The following is a 23,867-nucleotide window of genomic DNA, read 5'->3' as shown; positions in this document are numbered from 1 at the left end:
GGGAATCCTGACCATGTGGTTATTTTCCCATCGCTAAGTGATTAACATACTGATCCTACTAGAACAACTTTGAACTGTCCTCTTCATATTTCCTCGTCATCCATTTCAGCTTTTCATAATGGAGCGGCCTACTGACCAGTGTCTGGAACACTTTATTTAAATGAATAATTGCCGCTGCCTCTTATGTATAAGTTTGGTTAGAAATTATATTAAACTAATCTTTCTCTTCCTCTGAAATTGATTCTCCCAGTGAGAGAAGAAGAATTTAAGGAGTGTCAAGGAGAATTTGATACATAGATCCTGTTTATTTTGACCTCTGTGTCAGACTGAGGGTAAAGAAGAGTTTTATATTTTCTAGTGTGTCTTAATTTTCTTTCTCCTTCAAAAGAGAGATAATCCTATTTAGATATTTCTTGGGAACTGACCCTTGAAAGGACAAAAGCATTTTAATGCTGGCTACCATTTCTATGTGACTTTAAACACATTTTTTTTCTGAACTTGTTTGCTCATCTATAAAATGGAGTGCTGTGTAATGAAATTGCTATTTTTGTAGATTAAAAAGTGGAACCAGTTTGACAGGTGAATCTGAGTTTACTATACTTAGTAAGTATTGTGTATTCAAATATCACCTGACACATAGTAATCATGTCATCATCATCATTATTCTAATTAGAAGAAGTAACTATCTTCTACACAAGTTTCTTTTTCTTCAGAAATTAAGAAAGCACTAAACCAATTCCTTGTACTCCTGATACACAAATGGAAGTTAAGAGCACAAAAGGAAAATAGAACAACATGTGAAACTTCTTTCTCCCAGTGTCAGTTTTCATTTTTGATTAAATGCAGCTTTTCGGGGCGCCTGGGTGGCTCAGTGGGTTAAGCCTCTGCCTTCATCTCAGGTCAGGGTCCTGGGATCAAGCCCCGCATCGGGCTTTCTGCTCAGTGGGGAACCTGCTTCCTCCTCTCTCTCTGCCTGCTTCTCTGCCTACTTGTGATCTCTGTCAAATAAATAAATAAAATATTTAAATGCAGCTTTTCACAAAACGTTTGCAGTATCGGGGCGCCTCGGCAGCTCAGTGGGTTAAAGCCTCTGCCTTTGGCTCAGGTCATGATCCCGGGGTTCTGGGATCGAGCCCCGCATCGGGCTCTCTGCTCCGCCGGGAGCCTGCTTCCTCCTCTCTCTCTGCCTGCCTCTCTGCCTAGTTGTGATTTCTCTCTGTCAAATAAATAAAATATTTAAAACAAAACAATAACAACAAAAAACATTTGCAGTATCAAGGACTAACCAAGATTTCTTTGTTATGTAATTTAATTAGTTTAAGGCAATGGATTCTAATGTTATACATTATACAAGGCCAAATAAAGTTAAATGATTTTCTTTTTTTTTTTTTTAAAGGTTTTATTTATTTATTTGACAGAGAGAGAGAGAGAGAGAGAGATCACAAGTAGAGAGGCAGGCAGAGAGAGAGGGGGATGGAGGCTCCCTGCTGAGCAGAGAACCCAATGTGGGGCTCGATCCCAGGACCCTGAGATCATGACCTGAGCCGAAGGCAGCGGCCCAACCCACTGAGCCACCCAGGTGCCCCAAGTTAAATGATTTTCTTAAAAATAGTACAGATTTTAAAAAAAGATTTTATTTATGTATTTTAGATAGATGGAGAGGGAGAGAGAGAGAACACGCACGCGTAAGTGTGGGAAGGAGCAGAGAATCTTCAAGCAGACTTCACGCTGAGCGTGGAGCCTGAGGCAGAGTTCGAACCCACAACTCAGGAGATCATGCATGACCTGAGTCAAAACCAAGAGTTGGCCCCCCAACTGACTGAGCCACCTAGGCACCCCCAGATTTTTTTAAAGGAAAATACTTGAAGCTATAAAGAATTAATTGCAATCATTATGCTGAGCTCTGTTTAGAGTGAGTGGATGCTGACTCTTTCAGTCATATTAGTCTTTGTGCCTCAGTTTCGTCAATTGTAAAATGAGGATAGTGTTAGGACCTATCTCTAAGGATCATTTTCAGGGTTAAAAGTCATAAATATAAGTCACCTAACACATAGGAAACATTCAATGGTTTAAAAAAATTACGAGTAGCACCTTTCTGGTTACTTTACTTTTATTTAACCAACTTTCATGAAATTGAAGGAATATCTGCTGTCTTCCACACAATGCCTTTTGAGATCCAGATCTCAATGTCACTGGAAGGGCCCCTGCAGTCCTTGGGATCCCTCCCTGTGAGATGGCATTTAATGGTTTCAGAATGTGGCCGTACATTCACTGAGTAAGCCATGCCCTTTCCTTGGAAACAGCATATGGAAATCATCACAAAGAAAAGGAATCATTTCAAGGGCTTTGAGAATATAAAAGAAAATAAATTGTCCCTGGTAAGTAAATATAGGACACTGATCTCTGAATAGTTAGGAAAACTCTGTGCCAGGGCCTTTGGCGAAGGGCTAATGAGTATTTCATTCCCTCCCCCACCGGCACCCCCGCACTCTTGTCTTCTAAATTAGAAGAAGTTATTACTATATAAGGCTGCTTTTTCTAAGTAAATGATAATACATTAAGCTCTTGGTGCTTCCAACTTTCCAAACAGTGGTGAGTTATTTTCATCAGTCAAGATCGAGCTAAAATGAGAAACAAAATTTGTGAAAGGTTCAGGCCCTGGGAGTTGGATAGGACCATAGAACTCACCTTCGTTTTATTTCTTTCGTGAAAAACAACATTTCCCCCTGGATGGTGCTTAGCATGACTGATACTAGATTGAGTTGTGTGAATATTATATTACGTTTATTGGCTGCTGCAGTGAGTCCAAATGCAGTGATCCATTTTGGGGTCTCCAGTCTTCTGGCTGCCTGCCTGCCAGATGGGGAAATGTTGATCAGAAGGATTTCATCCTGAGGCAGAGCTGTGATCAGGAGAGGAAGCCCATGGCTGTATGCTTCCTCTCTGCCCAGATGACCCTGGGGCTTCATGCTGAGTGAGTTACCAGGGTTCCTTCAGGGCTGAGAGGAGACATGAATGCAATTAAAGATCCCATTATGATATTTATTCCATTCTGTTCTTTATTACCTTCACTAGTCTGGTCCTCTGCTTCTCTTTCTTGAGAAGTTCCTGCTTCCCTATCTTCATTGCCCCCGTGCTCTTCACTCTCGTCCTTTATCTCATTCTTTTTGTCTCTTATTTCCCAGAGAGCTTTCTAAGCAAATTTCTAAGCAAATTAATCTGACGTTTTATCTGTAGAGGAAAGAGGAGAGATACCGTGTGTCTCTGTGTGTGTGTTGTGTGTGTGTGTGTGTGAGAGAGAGAGAGAGAGGGAAAGAGATCGAGAGATTGAGAGAGACAGAGAGAGAGAGGGAGAGACAGAGAGATAGGGAGAGAGATGGAGAGAGGTAGAATAAACAGGAAGTTCTGCATAAGTCTCTTAACAGATTTTCATGGGAAGGTAGCAACATACTGGATTTTTTGATTCAGGCATGAAATGAACTATAATGGAGAGTTATGTTTTCTTTATAAGCATTTTCCAGGCATGTGTTTTCCAAAGTTCAGCATTTCACCCATAGAGACTCTTTTTTCAGGGTTTTTTTTTTTTTTTTGTTTTTTTGGGGGGGGCTTGGTTTTTTTTTTTTTTTTAGTATCCCTTTAATTAGTTTTTTTTTTTTCCATTTTATTTATTTTTTCAGCGTAACAGTATTCATTGTTTTTGCACAACACCCAGGGTTTTTTTTTAAGGTCCTTCACCTCCTTTCTCGGTTTCTGGTTGAGCTGCCTGCTTCTTCCTGTGAGTCTGCTCTCATTTTCTCCCAACATGACACGGGTATTCTTCCCACAGTCCTCTGTAACTGCCCATGATCTTTTCTGAAATAGAATGTTTTCCTGTTTATTTCTCCCAAGCACCCAGTAGGTATGTAATAAGTACTGTTACTTTTTAACTGATTGGTTCATCCTGACTCCTATTTGTAATTAACTAAGTGATAAGAACTGCATTCAGTCAAAAATACTATGTGGGGAAGGTTATACACTTCATCAGACCCTTAAGGATGAAAATCCGAGTTGAAGTTCACAGTGTGCCTCAAAGGCAAGTAGGAGCATGAAGACAGTTAGGCTTGGGATTGAAGAAAAGGACGGAGGGCTGGGACAAGTCGAAAGGCACAGGGATGGCAGGGACTAAGGTTTGTGATGCAATGTGAAACAAGGAGATCCTTGCTTTCGGTGTTCATAATACTGCTAGACTAGAACCCTTACTCCGGGCCCAGTGTCCCGGAGCCAAGGTGGCAAAGAGTGGTGTCGGTGTATGGTACACCTTCCTGTTTTGCCCTTAAACAAGCAAATATTACTGTTTTGCTGTAGATGTTTCTCATTAGTATTTCTAGTTAAAAGATTTGCATTTTCCTACACTTCTGTTGGCACCTTGGCTCTTTGAAAGCAAGACCATAGGTATTGGCATCTTCTAAAATAGTGCTCTTCAGGGGCGATGATATACATGTGTGTTACATATATGTGTAACTCACTACATGCTTAAGGCACGCTTCTCTACTTATTGAAAGGTTGTTGAATAAATAAATGAATAACTGGATGGACATCTGTTATTCTTTAGTATGATAATGGCAACCACTAAAAGGCCTGATGTTGCTAAAGCTTTATCTGATGCTTTTTTTTTTTTTTTTTAAAGATTTTATTTATTTATTTGACAGAGAGAGAGATCACAAGTAGGCAGAGAGGCAGGCAGAGAGAGAGGAGGAAGCAGTCTCCCTGCAGAGCAGAGAGCCCGATGCGGGGCTCGATCCCAGGACCCTGAGATCATGACCTGAGCCGAAGGCAGCGGCTTAATCCACTGAGCCACCCAGGCGCCCCTATCTGATGCTTTTTTAAATGAGCAATGTATTTAGAGTAATTAGAATAATACTATATATGTTTTATGTGTGTGTGTTCAGACATATTTTTATTTGAGATTTTGTAGTAACAAGACACCAATCCAAAGGGTGCAGTGAAAGGACTGAACTGAACTAGGGGTCAGGAAGCCTGAATTCTGGACATGGTTCTAACTTGACTTTACTCTGTGGCCTTTAACTGAGATGTCACTAAAATTATCTGGCTCCCAATCTCTCTATTTATAAAATGAAAGATTCAGAATGGATGATTTTAAAGTTCCTTGCAGCTAGAGTCTGTTTTGAATCAAGAAGGTAATAGGTGAGGGGCGCCTGGGTGGCTCAGTGGATTAAGCCGCTGCCTTCTGCTCAGGTCATCATCTCAGGGTCCTGGGATCCAGCCCCGCATCGGGCTCTCTGCTCCACAGGGAGCCTGCTTCCTCCTCTCTCTCTGCCTGCCTCTCTGCCTACTTGTGATCTCTCTCTCTCTGTCAAATAAATAAATAAAATCTTTAAAAAAAAAAAAAAAGAAGATAATAGGTGAAAGAAAATGTCCTTGAATGGTCATATTTTCTCTTGTTAACTTGAAAAATAAAGTAGTATTTTTTGGAAAGGGCAATTATTATTAATTTTTTAAGATTTATTTATTTGGGGGGGCTGAGGGAGAGGAAGTGCAAGAATTTCCAGCAGGCTCCCCACTGAGCAAGGATCCGGATGTGGAGCTTGATCTCAGGACCCCGAGATCATGACCTGAGCTGAAGTCAAAAGTCAGTTGTTTAACAGACTGAGCCACCCAGGCTTTCAGAAATGACAATTCTTTATGTAGCATTTTATGGGAATTTGATTTGCCTTTCTCCAAATTATAATTTATAAGACATATTTGTTTAAAAAAAACAAAATAATTCTCAAAATGGTATCAATTTAATGTATTCTCTCACAGAATTTTCCTTTTTTTTGCTTAAAATTGTATTACAGTGAATTACCACTACATTTTCTTATGTTTTTTTTTAATAAATACTTGATTCCTTTTCTTTATATTTTTCTAAATAATTAGAGAGTTCCCTAGCATATGCTAATGTAACCAACATATTTTTTAAAATATCATTAAGAATTTGTGGATTTAAACATAATTCATGTTTTTAGAAATCTAACTTCTTTACTCAGATTCTGGATCTGACATAATTTATACTTTCAGGTTTTGTTCTCCTTACTTTACTAGAAACCCCAAAGAGACAGTGGGTATGGACCATCTCATCAAGTAAAACCACTCATTCTGAACTAGCTGTTCACTTCTGTGAGGTATTCTAATTAGATGGAGAAGAGGGAATATATTTTATATTCCTCATCTATTCCTTAAACCTCTCTCATTTGGGAAAAGTGTGTCCAAAAAAAGGAGAGAATTTTTAGCATACTTGGACTTGATTAGTTTAGTTCCTTGTATTAAAGTGCAGGATTTTTTTTTTTTAAGATTTCATTTATTTATTTGTCAGCGAGAGAGAGAGAGAGCACAAGCAGGGGAGCAGAAGGCTCCCTGCTGAGCAAAGAACCCTATGCAGGACTTGATCCCAGGACCCTGGGATCATGACCTGAGCCAAAGGCAGACGCTTCATGGACTGAGCCATCCAGGCTTACCAAAGTGCAGGATTTTTAATCAAATCATGTCTCTATCCCACAAATGGATTGCTCACAGTTGTTTTTTTTTTTTTAAAGAAAATAGCTAGAATTGAAAATAGCTTTTATTTTTGGATTATAAAAGATGACACATTGTTCTTACAAAAAAAAGATTCAAACATTACAGAAAAGGATAAAAATAAAGTAAAAATCATACAACCCAGAAATGACACATTATTAACATTTCAGTGAGCAACTTGTTAAACCCCTCTCCTGGCAAATGTGCTATTTTACAGTCACACTTGCATTCAGTTTTATGTGAAATGAATGGTACTAAATGTACTTCCTTATTAAGTAACACAGCATGAACACCATCCCGTGTCAGTAAATACTTATATACATTGAAATTTTTAATGGATGCATATTACCAAATTGTGTGTACTCCCGCAATTTATATAACCCATCGCCTCTTGAACATATCAGTTATTTCTAATGTTTCAACATTAAAAATAGTGCCGAGATGAATACTTTTGTATATAAAATACATTTGTGCACTGGTCTGATCATACCTGTAGAATAAATCTCTAAAAGTAGAATTACAAGTTTGAGGACATGCTATATTTTTTTTTTTTTTTTGGTGAAAATGAAGACTATCTGAATAAATTCGAGGGCAACTATTATAAAGAGACATTTTCTTATCATGCATGTATTACTCATTATTCCACTAGCAAGTATAATTGTTTTTAGCTGATGAAATAAGTAAATATAAACTCAAATAATCTATGTAGCATACTTTCATCTCTAAACATTTAAAAATATTGGTACTGATTTGTAACTTAAATGTCTTGGAAGAAAAGTTTTTGAGAGGGAAAAAAATTCCCACTTGTTTCAGTTCTATTAAATTTTCAGATTGTTCTGGGATAAAAATTTTGCCAGAAGATTAGTGTTTTAAAAGTAATGGACAAAGGTATTAATGCCTATACCAATGATACCTAGATAATGCTATTTAAAAGACAGAATAAAAAAAATAAAAGAAGAAGGAGGAGGAGGAAGAGGGGAAGGTGGGGAGGGAAAGAAGGAGGAGAAGTTGGAAACAAGGTAATTTATTGGCAGTCTGTATCACTATACCAGTAGAAACCCCTCCAGCCCTACCTCCCTGCCTACTGTTCCCATCGAAGGACACTCTGTAATACAGTATTTTTCCAGGAAAAGCCTAGATTTTCTCTAAAGACATTGAAAATGTGTGTGGGGAACATGACGGCATTTGGTGTGGAAGATAGTACCCAAGAATGAAACCCTTCTCATTCTGGCACAGGAGGAAATGTGTTGTCTGAAGCCTAACACTGGACTCTTCGCCACACCACACAGAGAGTTCTTGGTCAAAAACTGTACAAGTGAACATGAAGAGCGTTAGCAAGATAGAAGGGAAAGAATAAAATATACAAGTAGAAAACATGACCCTAGGGGAAACAGACAATTTAGAGACTAGAAACTTTAAAAAAAGATGATATGCCTAATAGAGCCAACAAGATTCAACAAGACTTATAATCATAAAACAAAAAGGATGATTTAAATTGGTAAATTAAACACAAATAACATGAAGGATTAGAAAATATGGAAAGCAAAGTTGAGATAGTCTTCCGGAATACAGATAAAAAGACAGAAACGTATATAGAAACCGCCCAGACGATGCAGTATCTAATAGAAGCCCCAAAAGAAGAGAACAGAGAAAATGGATGGGAGAAAATCAAATAAATACTGGAAGATACTTTCTTAGAGCGGATGGGCTTGAGTTTCAAGATTGAAATACTCTACTTGCAGGCCCACGGAGATCCTGTGCCTCAACAGTCTCATGAAAATAAGCAGAATATCCTAAGTACCTCCAGAAGTACAAAAATAAATTCGTCCATGAAATATGGGAATGAAAAATAAATACTGTTTCTCAGATTAACTTAAAAACACAAAACAAAACAAAGCAAATCAGTATATATTTTGAAAGAATGTATAGAAATAAGGTAGTTATATATTTTAAAAAACGTATTAATACCCAGGGAATCAGGGTTTTCAGCTTTCCATGGAATTATCAAGAAAGGATAATCAGATAAATCAGATTTTTAAAAAGAACTATTGTAGGGGCGCCTGGGTGGCTCAGTCGGTTAAGCGTCCAGCTCTCGATCTCGGCTCAGGACATGATCTCAGGGCCGTGGGATCGAGCCTCACGTTGGCCTTGGCACTGGGCTTGGAGCCTCTTTTAATATTCTGTCTCTCCTTCTGCCTCACCTCTCCCCTCTCTCCCTTTCTAAACAACAATAACAACAAAAACACCTCAACCTGTCCTAAAAAAATATTAAACTCTGATCTTTCTCTCTCTTTTTTTTCCAGAGTAAAGTGGTGGTTTTATTAAAGGGTGAGGACAGAACTTGGCAGAAAGAGCTGTCTGTGGTCACTGCTCCTTGCTGCTCTGGGATTATGAGGGGCACGTGATTATATCCCTTGGGGTTGGCAGACGTAAAAATAAGGGAAGTTCCAGAAGGATGATATTTCTCTTTTGAGAAAGATATGAAAATAAGTTGTATATATGATAAAGCCATATATAAAAGTATTGTAATAAATGTCATTGCAGTATTGTTTTCCTAAAGTTATGGAGTCAGTTTCAAGGGAAATATTTCTTTATAAGAAATACCAGCATTGAAATTTAGGCCTTGGAATTCATTTTTTGTTTTAATTTCCAAAAGTATTGCAAAACCTCTGTTTAGGTTTTCATACAGTTTATATAATTTTGCCTTAATAGGGTTTAAAGATTTCTAATATGTGTAGTTCTTAGAAAAAGAGAATTTATTTTGTAGAAGATTGGGCCTGCATAATGTAAAGCATGGAGGAATGACCACTCTGGTCCCCTGTTCGATTCCCTGGGACAGCTGAGGGGCTCCTGGACAGGCCCAGCAATCTGGCCCGGAGCCTGGGTCCCCAGGAGTGACTTCGTGCTGAGAGATGAGAACACAACTCATGTGTTCTCTCAAACATCCTTCAGACCTTAACAAACAGTACCAGCCAGTGATGGTAAATTTACTCTGAGGAAACACAGTATGAAAGATAAATCTCCTTTCATGGAAACATCGAGAGAATGGGAACTTACATACATGTAGACCATTTATTATTCTGTTTACAGGTTTAGTTTAATTTTTTTTCTCCCTTAGCTTAGTGACAGAGTGACAGAGTGGTTCTGAGTCAGCCGAAGCCAAAAATGTGCCGGTGAGGGGCTTGACCTATAGGAGTTGATGTGTTTGGGTAATGGGAGGGGAGGAGAGCTTGTGGGAAAAGGAGAGGCTTGTTCCCCAGCCTTCCCCAGGGACATCCTCATTCCAGTAGAGAGAGATTAGGTGGAAGCAAAGGAACTATTTTCTGTGAAATTCTGGGTCTTGGCTGTGCCAGAGTCCAGATGACAACGTGTGACACAGCACTGTGGAGTGGGGTGTTCTGGCCATTTCTTTCTTCTCGTGCATGTGAGGTTGGGGCAGACGGAGGAGATGGCAAGGGCTGAAGACATCGCAGTTTATCTTCTGGAGGGCTTTGCAGCTTTCTACACAGGAACCACAGCTCTTCTAGCAGAAAGGTGCTTTGTCATGGAGGCTTCTAGAAAGAGTGGTTGATAGAGGTAGCGATGGATGGATGGAGGACCATACTCGTCTGTGAGAAGGTGGGAGCAGAAGGATGTCAGTGAACTCTACCTGAGGATGGAGGAGGGGCTAGCAAACTTCCAGTGATTAGTTTCCCTGGGGGTATTGTGATTACACTTAGATCTGTGTGATTCCCAGAGTAAGGATGGCCTGGGTTCACATCTCTGACTTCCCAGAAGTTGGTATCCACATACCAAAAGCTATCTGTAAGCTAAAATAATTACAAATGAGATGACACAGCAATTGCACAACGCCGTGTACAGATCACTCCCAGTATGTTCTTGGTCTCTCCCCTGTGTTGAAAACAGACGAACTGAACATGATCCCCCCTTCCCAGTTTTTTTTTCCATTGTCAGAGTGTGTGTTCTGCATCGACCCCCAAATCATTAATCTAGCTACAGTATTGAAGGCTCACCAGTCCCTTCTGTGTTTCTGCTTTTAATCTTTGATTCTGTCTTTGCAGCAACACATGTTGTTGCTAACGGTTGTCTGGGCACAGAGAGAGAACCTGACATGGTACCCTCAAAAGCTTTTGCTTTGAACCCGTCCCTCCTTGGAATAGGAGGGCGCGCTGAAACAGGTTGTCAGTGGAGAATGCAGATTAGATCGCTGACTTCGCCTTTTCTGTGTTGGGACTTTGTTTTGCCCTCTGTCCCTTCATTTGCTTTTGACCTTGCAGAACATGCCTATACTCGTATCTAAAAGAGGAGCACTGCCCTGGGGATTTCCAATTTCACAGCGCTCAGCATCAATCTTCATGAGCACAAATGCTTAGAAATGACTTGTTTAACTTGGTGTATGCTCATGTGTTTATGGGAAATATGGGGTTTTTAAGAATTGCCCTTTTCAACTAATTGATAAGATAGAGAGGAACACTGGTGCATTGATCTCCAAAAAAAGGGAAGAGTGCTTTCAGGGACTTAAGTGGCTTTAGGGGACTTTGACCCACTACCTGTAAACATTTCATAAATCAGCTACATTGTTTAAAGCTTGGTGTGTGGGTGGATGCTTGTGGGGGTGGGGAGACTCCAATCTAACAGTTTATTTTAAGATACATTAAAGGAACACAGCAAGAACAAATCTTTCTTTCTTATTTTATGCAGCCATCCCCGCCCCCCATAATCTTTTAAAGTTTAGTTTCTCCCAGTTGTTTTAGTGAATCCTTCCAAACAAAATAGGAGTACTTTATTTACTAAAAACCATCAATGCTGTATCTTGTCAATGTCTGTGCATTTGGTGCTTGATCATATACTGCTAATTTATTTGATTTTTCCCCTCCCCCTCCCCCCAGTGCTAAGTCCTTTTAAAGCAGGGAGTATATTTTACATTTCTTTTTTCTCGTGGTTTCATACACATAAAAAACCCTCAATAAATATCCAAAATATCTATTCTGTTTTTTTCTATTCATCGTCTGATCCTTAGTTCCTTTATTGCTGGGTACCATTTTTACTGTCATATGGATAAAGATAAGAAAAAAATTTGATTTAAGAAAATGGATATGTGGATAGAACTTTGAAGCAAATTTAGCTTTGAATTATTGAGATTGAAATCACCTTATGCTATCCTTAGTTCCAATATCATGGATAATTGGGAACTGCATGTGTTATACCTACATGAACTTTCTTGGGTATCCATTAGTATGCATCAGTCACACAGACTTCTCTGCTTCTCTCTTATAGATTCCAGATGTATGTCTGAGATTAATTCAATCTTTGTTTTCCCCCCATCACCATTTGTTTTTCTGTTGAAGACAGTCACCTTTCAAGCAGCTGGAATGGAAATATCAGTATGTTCTCGGATGCCTAATCCTTTGTTTTTTCTTTTATTGTTTTATTTTCTTCGTGCATGCATAAAAGTTTTTTGGCATGCTCCACTGATAACATTAAAAACTCTACACTTTTTATAGTTTGCATGACATTTCTGTGTGAAAGCCTAAGGAAAACTTTTTGCATGAGAGGTCATAATGAAGGTCTTGCCATTTCACCAGCATGGAAGACTTAAGAAATACTAACATTTAGAAGCTCTTTTGATCATTATTTCTGGGAGTTGAGATGAGACATGTACTAAAAATCATTTTGTTTACAAGTCTCATTTTTATCCAGAGATCTTTTTTCTCCCTTTATAATAGATTATATACAATGAGAACACAGACTTATTTTATAAAGAGAAATTTCCCTTGAGGCACAGACATGAATTAACAGGTTATACCAATTGACGGGAATAAGTCTACATGCAAAAGAAGATCAGTTGCAGAATGGCAACAACTGAAAAATATGGAAAGTATTAATGGGATCATGAAACCTTAGAGTTGAAAGAGACCTCTTATTTGATACGGCTTGCCTCTCGATGGAGGACTTCTTTTTAAACCACCACTGATAAACAACTAGCATTTAAAAAATAGTTCTGATAATGGGACCAAAGAAATCTAAATTATTGTGGTCACCAAATACTCAAAGAAAAATTTTCTTTTTTTTTTTTTTTTAAGAAAAATTTTCTTTATGTTTAGATGAAATCTTCCTTGTAACTCTTGCTCATTGATTCTAACTCTGCCTTCAGTGCAATATAGAATACGTCCACTCCTTCCTATGACAGCTGTTCAAATAAAGACTTCCAGAAATGACAATCATTCCTTCCCTGTTATTTATCCTTGTAATGGAACATATCTACCCAAAGCTTTAGCTGTACTATGGTTTTGGTTTTTTTTTTTGATTGGCTACGCTCCCTATTAATTAACACTGAGATTCCACAGTTGTAAAATAGTCTCAGGCATCAATAATGAAGAAAATGTTAAGCTAAGCGCATGGTTATTATTTATGTTTATAGCTTCAACTTTGTAGTAAGTTTTTTTTTCATGTAATGTTCTAAGTTGCATCTATAATCATTATTAGAGTTGCTATTGCAGGGTAAAATCAACCACATTTTCCAGATTTATAGATTCCATCTAATTTTTAGCTTCTGCTTTGGCTGTTTGTCTTAATTCAACAAGCATTTTCACCACTTGCTTTATGAAAAGTACTGTTTCAATGTTTTTTTCCAATATCAAGAAACATTTCTCCATGTCTCAGCAGACACTGTGTGTCCTACAGATTTGACTCAATTCTGATCCCATCTACCTGGAGATAGCATCAGATCCCACAGGCTGAGGGCTCAGTCCTACACGACTGCCATGTCTTCAGGCTCCAGTCACATCCAGATTGTTTTAGGTGCTTCTGACCAACTGGCTGTAAATTGGAGACTCCTCCTTGAGTTGGGTTAATATGTAGGGGGGCCTCACAGAACTCAGAGAAACATTTACTTACACTTACTAATTTATCATAAAAGCTACTGTAAAGGATAGATATGAGCAGCCAGATGAAGAGGTACATAAGGCGAGGTCAAGAAGGGTCCTGCGTGCAGCAGCTTCGGTCCCCGTGGAATGGGGAGATACAACTCTGTTGGCAAGTGGATGCATTTACCAACCTGGAAGCTCATCAAATCTTGTTATACCATGTGTTTTTCTAGAGCTTAATCTGCAGTGACCCCTTCTTCCCAGAGCTTGGTGGATGGGGCTGAAAGCTGCCATCCTCAAATCATTTGGTCTTTCTGGTGACCGCCCATCCCAAGCCTATCCAGGGATCCCAATCTAAGTTGCTTCATTAAATAAACTCAGGTATGTTCACAAAGCCTCCTTGTGAGTAACTAAAAACATTCCTATCACTCAGGAAATTCCAAGTGTTCAGGAGCTTCATGCCAGGTAGCATGGACAAAAGCTAACTATATTTCTGATTATACCACAACTATGCTCGATTCTTAGGTGAATAAGACATTGTCCTTGCTCTTAAGAAACTTCAACTTCCATGGAAGAGGCAGATTTATAATTACTATACAGGGTGATAAGTTTTAAAGAGAAATAGATAATATAAAATAAAAACCACAAATAACCTCTTTCTGTATGGTAGCGTCAGGGAGCACTACAGAGGAGTCACCAGTCCAACTGGACTCTGTCTTGGACAATGACATTCCTGGCCTTGGGAGCCATTCAACAAGGACATAAGAGCTGGTAAGAGTAGGGCCTGGGGCGCCTGGGTGGCTCAGTGGGTTAAAGCCTCTGCCTTTGGCTCAGGTCATGATCCCAGGGTCCTGGGATTGAGCCCCACATTGGGCTCTCTGCTCCGCGGGGAGCCTGCTTTCCTTCCTCTCTCTCTGCCTGCCTCTCTGCTTACCTGTGATCTCTGTCTGTCAAATAAATAAATAAAATCTTTAAAAAAAAAAAAAAAGAGTAGGGCCTATTCAGTGAATGACAAGCAGCTGCAGGGACCAGAACTGAGATACTGTTCAGTTCTGGGGCTGTAGTGATCTCTTTTATGAGTATTGGATAAATCTTGATGAATTATGTATAATACAGAATACCACCAGATAGGATTCAAAATGTTCCTCTCTGATGCCTGAGCCTTCTTTCCTTTATTGTTTTATTTCCTTTGTGCATGCATTAAAAACTCACCAGAATGTTCTTATTGTAACGTTCAAAAGTCTACACTCTTTTTCCATAGTTTGCGTGAAATCTTTGTGTCACAATCAACAGAGAACTCTTCATGAGTAAGGCCATTATGAAGATCTTGCCAGTTCACCATCATGGAAAGCGTTAAAAAATACTTAATTTAGAACCTCTTATAATTTTTTATCTCAGAAGTTGAGAAGAACCAGGGATTAAAAGTCACTGTCTTCTTCTTTTCTTTTTTTTTTAAAGATTTTATTTATTTATTTGACAGAGACAGAGATCACAAGTAGGCAGAGAGGCAGGCAGAGAGAGAGAGGGAAAAGGCTCCCCACTGAGCAGAGAGCCTGATGCGGGGCTCGATCTCGGGACCCCAAGATCATGACGTGAGCCAAAGGCAGCAGCTCAACCCACTGAGCCACCCAGGCATCCCTGTCTTCTTCCTTTCAACTCATCATCTTATTCGCTATAAACTCTCAAATTCTCATTAAATATTTTTAATCAGGGGCATCATAAGATCTGGTGTGTGCTCAGAAAGATGACTTAATGGCAGGGTGGAGCTGGATATTGAAAGGCAGAGCTTGGAGGACAGAGACGGGTGAGGCAGAGACTATAATACTCCAGTGACAGATAATGCGACTAGATTGGGCTAAAGCACTGGGTTGGAAAAGAAACAGCAGACCTATCAGAAAGATGCAGGATGTGATTGGCAAGAATAGGGGAAGAGCGGACAATAAATTGGAGGATGGATGTGGCATTTATTGAAATGTGTAGGAGGAACAGTTATGGCGGAAGAGGAGGAGCAGTTATGGGGAAAAGGAAATCAATTTAATTTTGAATAAATTGAATTTGTGTGGGACACAAAGAAGGCATTATAGCACGAAGAGCTAAGAGATTCAGTCTGGACTCAGGAGAGTGGCCAGTGCTAGAGGAAATCTGGGGTTAACAGTTGAAACAGAGGAAGTGAGAAGCAGCTGACAGAGGGCAGAGACATGAAAACACCAATATATAAAGTATGGACAGAGAAAGAGGAGACAGTGAGAGAAGTTAAAAGAGGTCTCTGGAGAGGTAGAACAGAAGTATTTTTGGTAAGTTAAGAAAGAAGACTTTCAAGGAATGGGTTATCAGTGACAAGTATTTCAGGGCTCAAGGAAGAGGACTATAGGACTGCATATCTTTGATACCTGGGAGGTTTTCGGTGATTGTCTCTCACTAGAATGGTGGGGATGGAAGCCACGCTGAAGTTGGCTGGGGACTGAACAGGAATTCGAGGAGGGCATGTGGAGGTAATGAGCATAGACGTTGTATTTAAAGTATTTAAAGCAGTGAAGGAAAGATAGCAAATAGGATGTGAGCAAATAGGTGAGAAAACAGGAGTGAAGATGCCATCTATTCGAGGGAAAAGATGGTCCAGGAAAGCGTTTTTCAGAACACTGAAACCAGAAAGAGAGAAGAAGAGTGTAAGACAAGTAGTTACTCTTATAGCAAGATCAGAGGAGCTGGGAGGGATTAAATCCATTGAACTTAGTGCTAAATATGTTGAAATTTTATTCATTTCATTTTGATAGTTGGAAGTGTTTTGTGTATAATAAGAAATATAAAATGTTAAGAAGTCCTATAAAAGAAAAGAAAAACAAGTAAGATCTTTATCTGAAAGCTTTCTAAAGCATTTGAGTCATGGACTCAACTTTTACTTTTTTACTTATTTGAATTTTACTTATTTATTTATTTAAATTATACTTTTTTTTACTTTGGACAACATGATCCCAGAATTAGAATAAGTATACTGACTGCTTGGTTCACAACATATTTCTTGAGTTGTTTATAATAATATCATAAGCACATGTGACCCCCCCCCCCCCAGGTCTCTAAACAAAAACTAGAACAATAGGGGTGCCTGGGTGGCTCAGTTGGTTAAGCAACTGCCTTTGGCTCAGGTCATGATCTCTGAGTCCTGGGGTCAAGTCCTGCTTCGTGCTCCCAGCTCCATGGGACTCTGCTTCTCCCTCTGACCTTCTCCCCTTTCATGCTCTCTCCCATTGTCTCTCTCTCAAATAAATAAATAATGTCTTAAAAAACCAAACCAAGCTAGAACAATAGCCTGCATCTAACATTATGTGCCCCCTCTTCCACAAATCACGCTGCCTCTCCCCACCCGAGGTAACCATCATCCTGAATTCTGTATTCATCATTACTTATTTTTCTTTTTATATAGTTTTTATATAGTTTTGAATATTTATGCATATTTAAGAAGTAGGTATTTTTAGTTGAGTTGTTTAATAAAAGGGTATCATGTTTTATGTAGCCTTGGGAGCCCTTTTTTTTTTTCCCACTTAAGACATCATCACTAGGATATATTCATATGGCTGCAATTCTGGTTCATTTGTTTTGTCTGATATATAACTCCATTATGTGAATAACCCATAGTTTCCTCACCACTTTTTGTCCATGGGTATGTGGGTTGCTCGATGTTTTTGCTATTGTGAATGATGCTAATGAGTATGTCTCCTGTTGCACACGGGCAAGTCCATTTTTAGTTATATATCTGGGAGTAGAATTACTGGATTGTATTTGTGCGTGATCAGGTTTAGAAAATGCCAAACTCTTTTTCAAATGAGGCATGATTTTATAGTTTCATCTGCGATATATAAGGCTTCCTGTGGCTATACATCTTCTCCAATACTCGACATAATCAGAGTTTTTAATTTTGTTCTTCTTCTGGTTGTGAAATGGTATCTTATTGTGGTCCTGATTTGTATTTCTTTCACCATCAGGCAAATTGACTATCTCTTCATTTGCTTATTGGCTCTATCTGTTTTCTTTTCTGTTAATTGCCTGTTCATATCTTTAGAATATTTTTTAACAGGTTACTTATGCTTTTCATATTGGCTAGTGTAAGTACTTTACATTTTCTTCATATTAGACCTTGTCAGTTTTATGTATGGTGAATAACCTCCAACTTTATAACCTGTCTTTTCATGTTATTTAAGGTTTCTTTTATGAATAAAAATTTTAATATAATCAAACATAAATGTTTTTCTTTTGCAATTAATGTTTTTTGGGTCTTGTTAGAAAAATCTTTTACCTTTGCCATGGTCTAGGAAATAAACACAAATTTTTTATAAGATCTTAAGTTTTTAAACTGTTATTTGAGAATGTGTTTTTCATGATGTTTTACCAGATACTTTATTTATTTATTTATTTACTTATGAGAGTGTGCAGCCAAGTTGGGGGAAGTGGGGAGGGGTGGAGGGAGAGAGAGAGAATCTTAAGCAGGCTCTAAACAGGAGCCCAATACAGGGCTAGATCCCCTACCCTGAGATCATGACCTGAGCTGAAATCAAGAGTCAGACACTTAACCAACTGAACTACCCAAGCAAGCGTCCCTGCCAGATATGTTTTTAAAATAAATCTTTTATTTCTCTTAGATAAGGCTGTTCTTTAAATTACAGAGCATTTTGTTGCTTTCAAAAGTTTTAATCATTTTGGAGATTAAAAGTAATTTGGTTAAAAACAACAACAACAACAAAAACCCCTTAGATTCAGAGATTCAGCCATTATAAATCCCTGATTAATGGTATCAGGATGTTGTGACTTAGTAGATGGAAATCAAGTATTTTAATTTTTGAATTCTTTTCAGCTGTGGCTTAGTTGTTCAGCTAACAGTAGAAGGAATTTAGTTTCAAAAAATCCCAGTTTGGGGGCACCTGGGTGGCTCAGTGGGTTAAGCCTCTGTCTTCGGCTCAGGTCATGATCTCAGTGTACTGGGATGGAGCCCCGCATCAGGCTCTCTGCTCAGCGGGGAGCTTGCTTCCCCCTCTCTCTCTCCCTGCCTCTCTGCCTACTTGTGATTTATTTCTCTGTGTCAAATAAATAAGTAAAATCTTTAGAGAAAAAAATACCAGTTTTATGTTATGTAGCTATGTGTACATACATGTAGATATATATCCCTTATTATATATGACTTCCAGGTGACGACACTAATAAAATATTTCAATCTGTAGGAAAGGTTTTGTGTTACTGGATAAACATTAATTACTCTTATTTTTAAATTTTTTTTTATTTTTTAAAGATTTTATTTACTTATTTGACAGAGAGACACAGTGAGAGAGGGAAGAGGATCAGGGAGAGTGGGAGAGGGAGAAGTAGACTCCCCACTGAGCAGGGATCCTGATGTGGGGCTCGATCCCAGGACCCTGGGATCATGACCTGAGCCAAAGACAGATGCTTGACTACTGAGCCACCCGTGTGCCCCAACATTAATTACTTTCAAAGGAAGAATTTCATTATGCCAGGAGTCATTTTCTAGTCTATTTTAAGACACTGGAAAAAAAAGATTGGTGTTAGAAGTACTTTGGGGGTGCTGGGTGGCTCAGCTGGTAAAGCAACTGCCAGGTCATGATCCTGGAGTCCTGGGATTGAGTCCTGCATCAGGCTCCCTGCTCAGCAGGGAGTCTGCTTCTCCCTCTGACACTCTCCTCTCTCATGCACTCTTTCTCACTCTCTCTCTCTCAAATAAATAAATGAAATCTTAAAAAAAACTTTGGTATAATGTAAAGAGAATAAAACAATTGCAAAATTTTGGAAAAATATCTGAAGATCTAGCCACCATTTACTAAAATTTTATATTCTCTCACTTCAAGTTCAGAGGATGAGAAGAGTTACAGGGAAGTCCAAACTGAAGTGACAATTTTGCCATCAGATTGTTGAATTAGTTAAAGAGGAGGTTAGTTAAATGGTGCCACTGCACAAAGCCTTTTTTTTTTTTTTAAGACTTTTATAAATTTATTTGAGAGAGAGCACAAGCCGGAGGCAGAGGGAGGGGGAGAAGCAGACTCCCCACTGAGAAGGGAGCCTGATGTGGGACTCGATCCCAGGACCCTGAGATCATGACCTGAGCCAAAGGCAGATGCTTAACCTACTGAGCCACCCAGGTGACCCCATGAAGCCTTTTTTTTTTTTTTTTTTTTTTTTTTTTGTCAGAGAGGAGTGAGCACAGGCAGAGGCAGAGGGAGAAGCAGGCTCCCTGCTGAGCAAGGAGCCCGACGTGGGACTTGATCCCAGGACGCTGAGATCATGACCTGAGCCGAAGTCAGCCGCTTAACCAACTGAGCCACCCAGGCATCCTGAAGCCTTCTTTTAACAATCTTTTCCATTTAGCTTTCTATGCAAACTCTTCACCGTACAAATGTCTTTATAAATTTCCTAGAAACTACAAGTTCTCTTTTTTCACTTTGAAAAACAAATTTCTTTAAAAGAGTAGCCAAACTATAACTCCAAACTGCAACCAGGTGTCTTAATATTTGCAGAAACAAAAATGTCCTTTTGTTTTACCATCTCATGTATGCCCAGGTGCCTATCTTTATGTAATGTGTTTATGTAATAGATTATGGAATGGGACAAGCATTAAACAAACCTACAGATGTATTTGGCCAGGCGGCTCCTCCAGTAGGTCGTGTATTTTGTAGGATTCTTGTTCTCCGTTGTTGAGACTGTTCAAATAGAAACAGAAAGAAGTTTATCTCTAGAAACAGGTTTGATTTCCATAAAAGGCAGTTGTTTCTTTTTTCCTTTGCTTCTCTGGAGAATTGGCTACAAACTGGGAATAGTGATCCTCTGACTCATTTGCAGAGCAGTGCTGAGGCATATAGAGTTCAGATGAAATTATAATGAAACAGACCCTAATTAGAGTGTGCAGAACAAGACAATAATTTTCAAAAAGAAACCTTAGGGGTTGCATTTGCTTAAATGTACTTTGTAGGTAGAATAAGTCGTTCCTTTTTTTAAATGACTTAATCTAAACATTGGAATAAAATTTTCATTTGCCTTTTTAACTCAATAGATCTAGTTTTGGAACTTGACAAAGTCATGCTGCATACTTATATTCGGTAGTGATAATTTAATTCCTAAGTATTTCAGAGGTAATGCAATGACTTTTTTAGACTTACAAGTCCATCAAGTTACATAAAAAAATTGTACCAACCAGACTACACAGGCCAAGATTAAGGCTATTATAAAATTAAATATACATTTAAGAGTTCGATAGCAGTATGAAATAGCAGTATCGAATAGCCAGTTTTAGTGGTGTTCCCAGTGTGATACATGCATAGAACGCAGAACTGCTTTCCTCACTTGCACAAAGTGAGATCTTTAAAAATGTTTACTGAATACTTACTTAAAAAGATCTGCTTGTTGAACACTTGCATTAAGTGAAAGAGAGCAAATATAAGGCACAAATATGATGGAAAGTGCTAATAGATCATTATACTCATTCTTCAGTGCCTCAGTTGGACCTCTCTGTCCCTCAGACTTGTGCTTTACCAGCCATTTGCAGTTGATTGGAGTTCAACTTTGAGTCAAAACCTCTTCGCAATCACCGTACTTAGCCCTTTCTCCCTCATATTTTGGCTATTTTTATGTACCAAAGTAATTCAATTAAAAGAGAAGAACATGGGACACCTAGGTGGCTCAGTCAGTTAAGCACCCGACTGTGGATCTCACCTCAGGTTGTGATCTCAGGATCATGAGTTCTAGTCCTCCCCTGGGCTCTACGCTTGAGTGTAAAGCCTACTTAAAAAAAAAAAGAAAGAGAGAGACAAGAATGCATTCATGTAAATATCGATTTTTCAATGCTGTTTTGATGTGTTTATTCATGTCCATAAACATCAACCCCTCACCCTGAGTCAAACTAGGTCCCGGGAACACAAGGATGAATTCTCTAAGGTTCATATCTTCAGAAAGCTTGCACTATAGTAGTAGGAATCAAATATGTGATACAATCAGTGTAATAAGATTTTGTAAGTGTTGTAGAAGGTGGAATCGGGAACAGTGGAGGCAGGAAGGGGGATAGAGAAAGATGATCAAAACATTAGAAGATGGAATACACAAGCTTTAGCTTGAAATTCAAGCTGTCTATCAGGATGGAGCAGAGGGTCACACAAAGTGTTCTAAGAACAGCCATGAGGCATAAACCAGCATCGCCTGTTAAGAGTCTGTGAGTGCTGGAGCTGGTGACCGCTGGGGCTTCTGTGTGTAACTAACTCTGTAGGGTAGGCTGGGGGAGGAGATCAGCCCACCAAAGATTTAGTTGGGGAATTAGGCAAGAGGCATACCTTTTGGGACTCATGGCCCCAAAAGGCAATGGGAATCCCATTAAAAACATTTTATGCATTGGGATGCCTGGGTGGCTCAGGTGGTTAAGCAGCTGCCTTCGGCTCAGGTCATGATCCCAGCGTCCTGGGATCGAGTCCCATATTGGCTCCTTGCTTGGCAGGGAGCCTGCTTCTCCCTCTGCCTCTGTCTGCCTGTGCTCGCTCGCTCTCTCTCCCCTCTCTCTCTGACAAATAAATAAAATCTTAAAAAAAAAACATTTTATGCATTTAAGGAATGATATGGTCGACTCCTGGAGAGAGGATTGGTTGGGTGAAAGACTGAAGGCTAGCTTAGCAGTTATAATATTATTGTCCTAGTAATATGGGACAAAAGCTGAAGGGTAGAAAAGAGGAGATGGTTATCACTAATCAAAATAATTCGATTCTGTAAGATAAGGTGGTTGAAGGGACATGGAAAACAGTGAAGGAGAAAGGAATCTGAAATGACTTGGGTGATTGAGCAAATGTTAGCATCATTCTTGGAGACAGTAACTATAGAAGAAGGAACAGGTATACAAGAAGATGAGTTTACTTTTATGCATTTGAAATCTGAGGTTCCTGGAAACCATCCACAGTGCCTTGTCAGTAATTATGGATAAGGATCCAGAGCTCAGGAGAAAGGGAAGGATTTGGAATTCATCTGTGTACAGCTGGTGGTTGAAGTCATTGGAGTGGGTGAGATCACCCACGTCATGAAAAACAACTTTTATCTAAGCGCTCCAGCTTCACACATATTAAAGTAGATACAGCAATACTTGGCACCCACAGTGGGCACACCACCAGGTACTTGTTCTGTCTTGGACCCTGGGCTCTAAGAACAAAATATTCCACCATGGAACAAAGGAAAAGTTATCACTTCCTTAGGCATTCTCTCTCAAAACTGAGAAAAATTTAAGTATCAAAAAAACTTCTTGTAGTATTAATGTGCTATAATAAGAAATACGTATTTCATATTCCAACTTTATTCTGACTGCATACTGGAACAATTTTGCCAAGGGTGAAATAAATCTTAAATCAAATGAACATTTTCATAATACACATGTGAAACCATTTCTTTTTTGGACACCAGTCTAATCATGAAATAACCAGGTCGAAGGTGGGCACACTGGCCTGATCAAAAATAATCTCTTCTGGCCAGGGAAGATTGTTATTAAGATTCCCCTAAGTTCCTTACCTAGCCTTTATTTATTTTTTTTATTATGTTATGTTAGTCACCATATAGTACATCATTAGTTTTTGAGGTAGTGTTCCATGATTCATTGTTTGTATATAACACCTGCACTCCATGCAATACGTGCCCTTGTTAATACCCATCACTGGCCTGACCCATCCCCCCACTCTCACCCTCTGTAACCCTCAGTTTATTTCCTGGAGTCCATAGTCTCTCATGGTTTGCCTCCTACTCTGATTTCCCCTCCTTAATTTCCCCCTTCTTTCTCTTAATGTCCTTCATGCTATTCCCTATGTTCCACAAGTAAGTGAAACCATGTGATAATTGACTTTCTCTGCTTGACTTATTTCACTTAGCATAATATCCTCCAGTCCCATCCATGTGGGTACAAAAGTTGGGTATTCATCCTTTCTGATGGCTGAGTAATATTCCATTATATATGGGGACCACGTCTTCTTTATCCATTCATCTGTTGAAGGGCATCTCTGCTCTTTCCACAATTTGGCTATTATGGACATTGCTGCTATGAACATTGGGGTGCATATGGCCCTTCTTTTCACTACATCTGTGGGGTAAATACCCAGTAGTGCAACTGCAGGGTCATAAGGAAGCTCTATTTTTAATTTTTTGAGGAACTTCCACACTGTTTTCTAAAGTGGCTGCACCAACTTGCATTCCCACTGACAGTGTAAGAGGGTTCCCCTTTCTCCACAACTTCTCTAATGTTTGTTGTTCTTGCCTTGTCAACCTTTGCCATTCTCACTGGTGTAAGGTGGTATCTCACTGTGGTTTTGATTTGAATTTCCCTGATGGCTAATGATGATGAACATTTTTCCATGTGTCTGTTAGCCATTTGTATGTCTTCTTTGGAGATGTCTGTTTATGTCTTCTGCCCATTGTTTGACTTGATTATTTGTTTTT

The 23,867-nt window shown here is 39.0% G+C and overlaps 1 protein-coding gene and 1 long non-coding RNA gene across 8 annotated transcripts in view; one reads left to right on the top strand and one right to left on the bottom strand.

The window, feature by feature from the left end:
- SYNPO2 (synaptopodin 2) overlaps positions 1-23,867 on the top strand; it is a 178,476-nt gene that overhangs the window by 15,160 nt on the left and 139,449 nt on the right. The gene's annotated exons all lie outside the window — the stretch shown is intronic.
- Positions 8,845-23,867, bottom strand: part of LOC123934519 — a 36,638-nt gene continuing 21,615 nt past the window's right edge. For 2 of the 5 annotated variants that reach the window (XR_006816820.1, XR_006816814.1), the window contains 3 exons: positions 21,126-21,191; positions 20,045-20,116; positions 8,848-10,160 (listed from right to left, as the gene is read on the bottom strand). This is a non-coding gene — a long non-coding RNA (uncharacterized LOC123934519). Of the gene's footprint in view, positions 10,161-20,044; positions 20,117-21,125; positions 21,195-23,867 lie in introns of all 5 variants that reach the window. The other 3 variants (XR_006816818.1, XR_006816817.1, XR_006816816.1) reach the window with 3 other exon arrangements.

The sequence above is a fragment of the Meles meles genome, chromosome 2 (assembly GCF_922984935.1).
Source record: "Meles meles chromosome 2, mMelMel3.1 paternal haplotype, whole genome shotgun sequence".
NCBI classification, from domain to species: domain Eukaryota; kingdom Metazoa; phylum Chordata; class Mammalia; order Carnivora; family Mustelidae; genus Meles; species Meles meles.
This window is presented reverse-complemented; position numbering and strand designations above follow the sequence as displayed.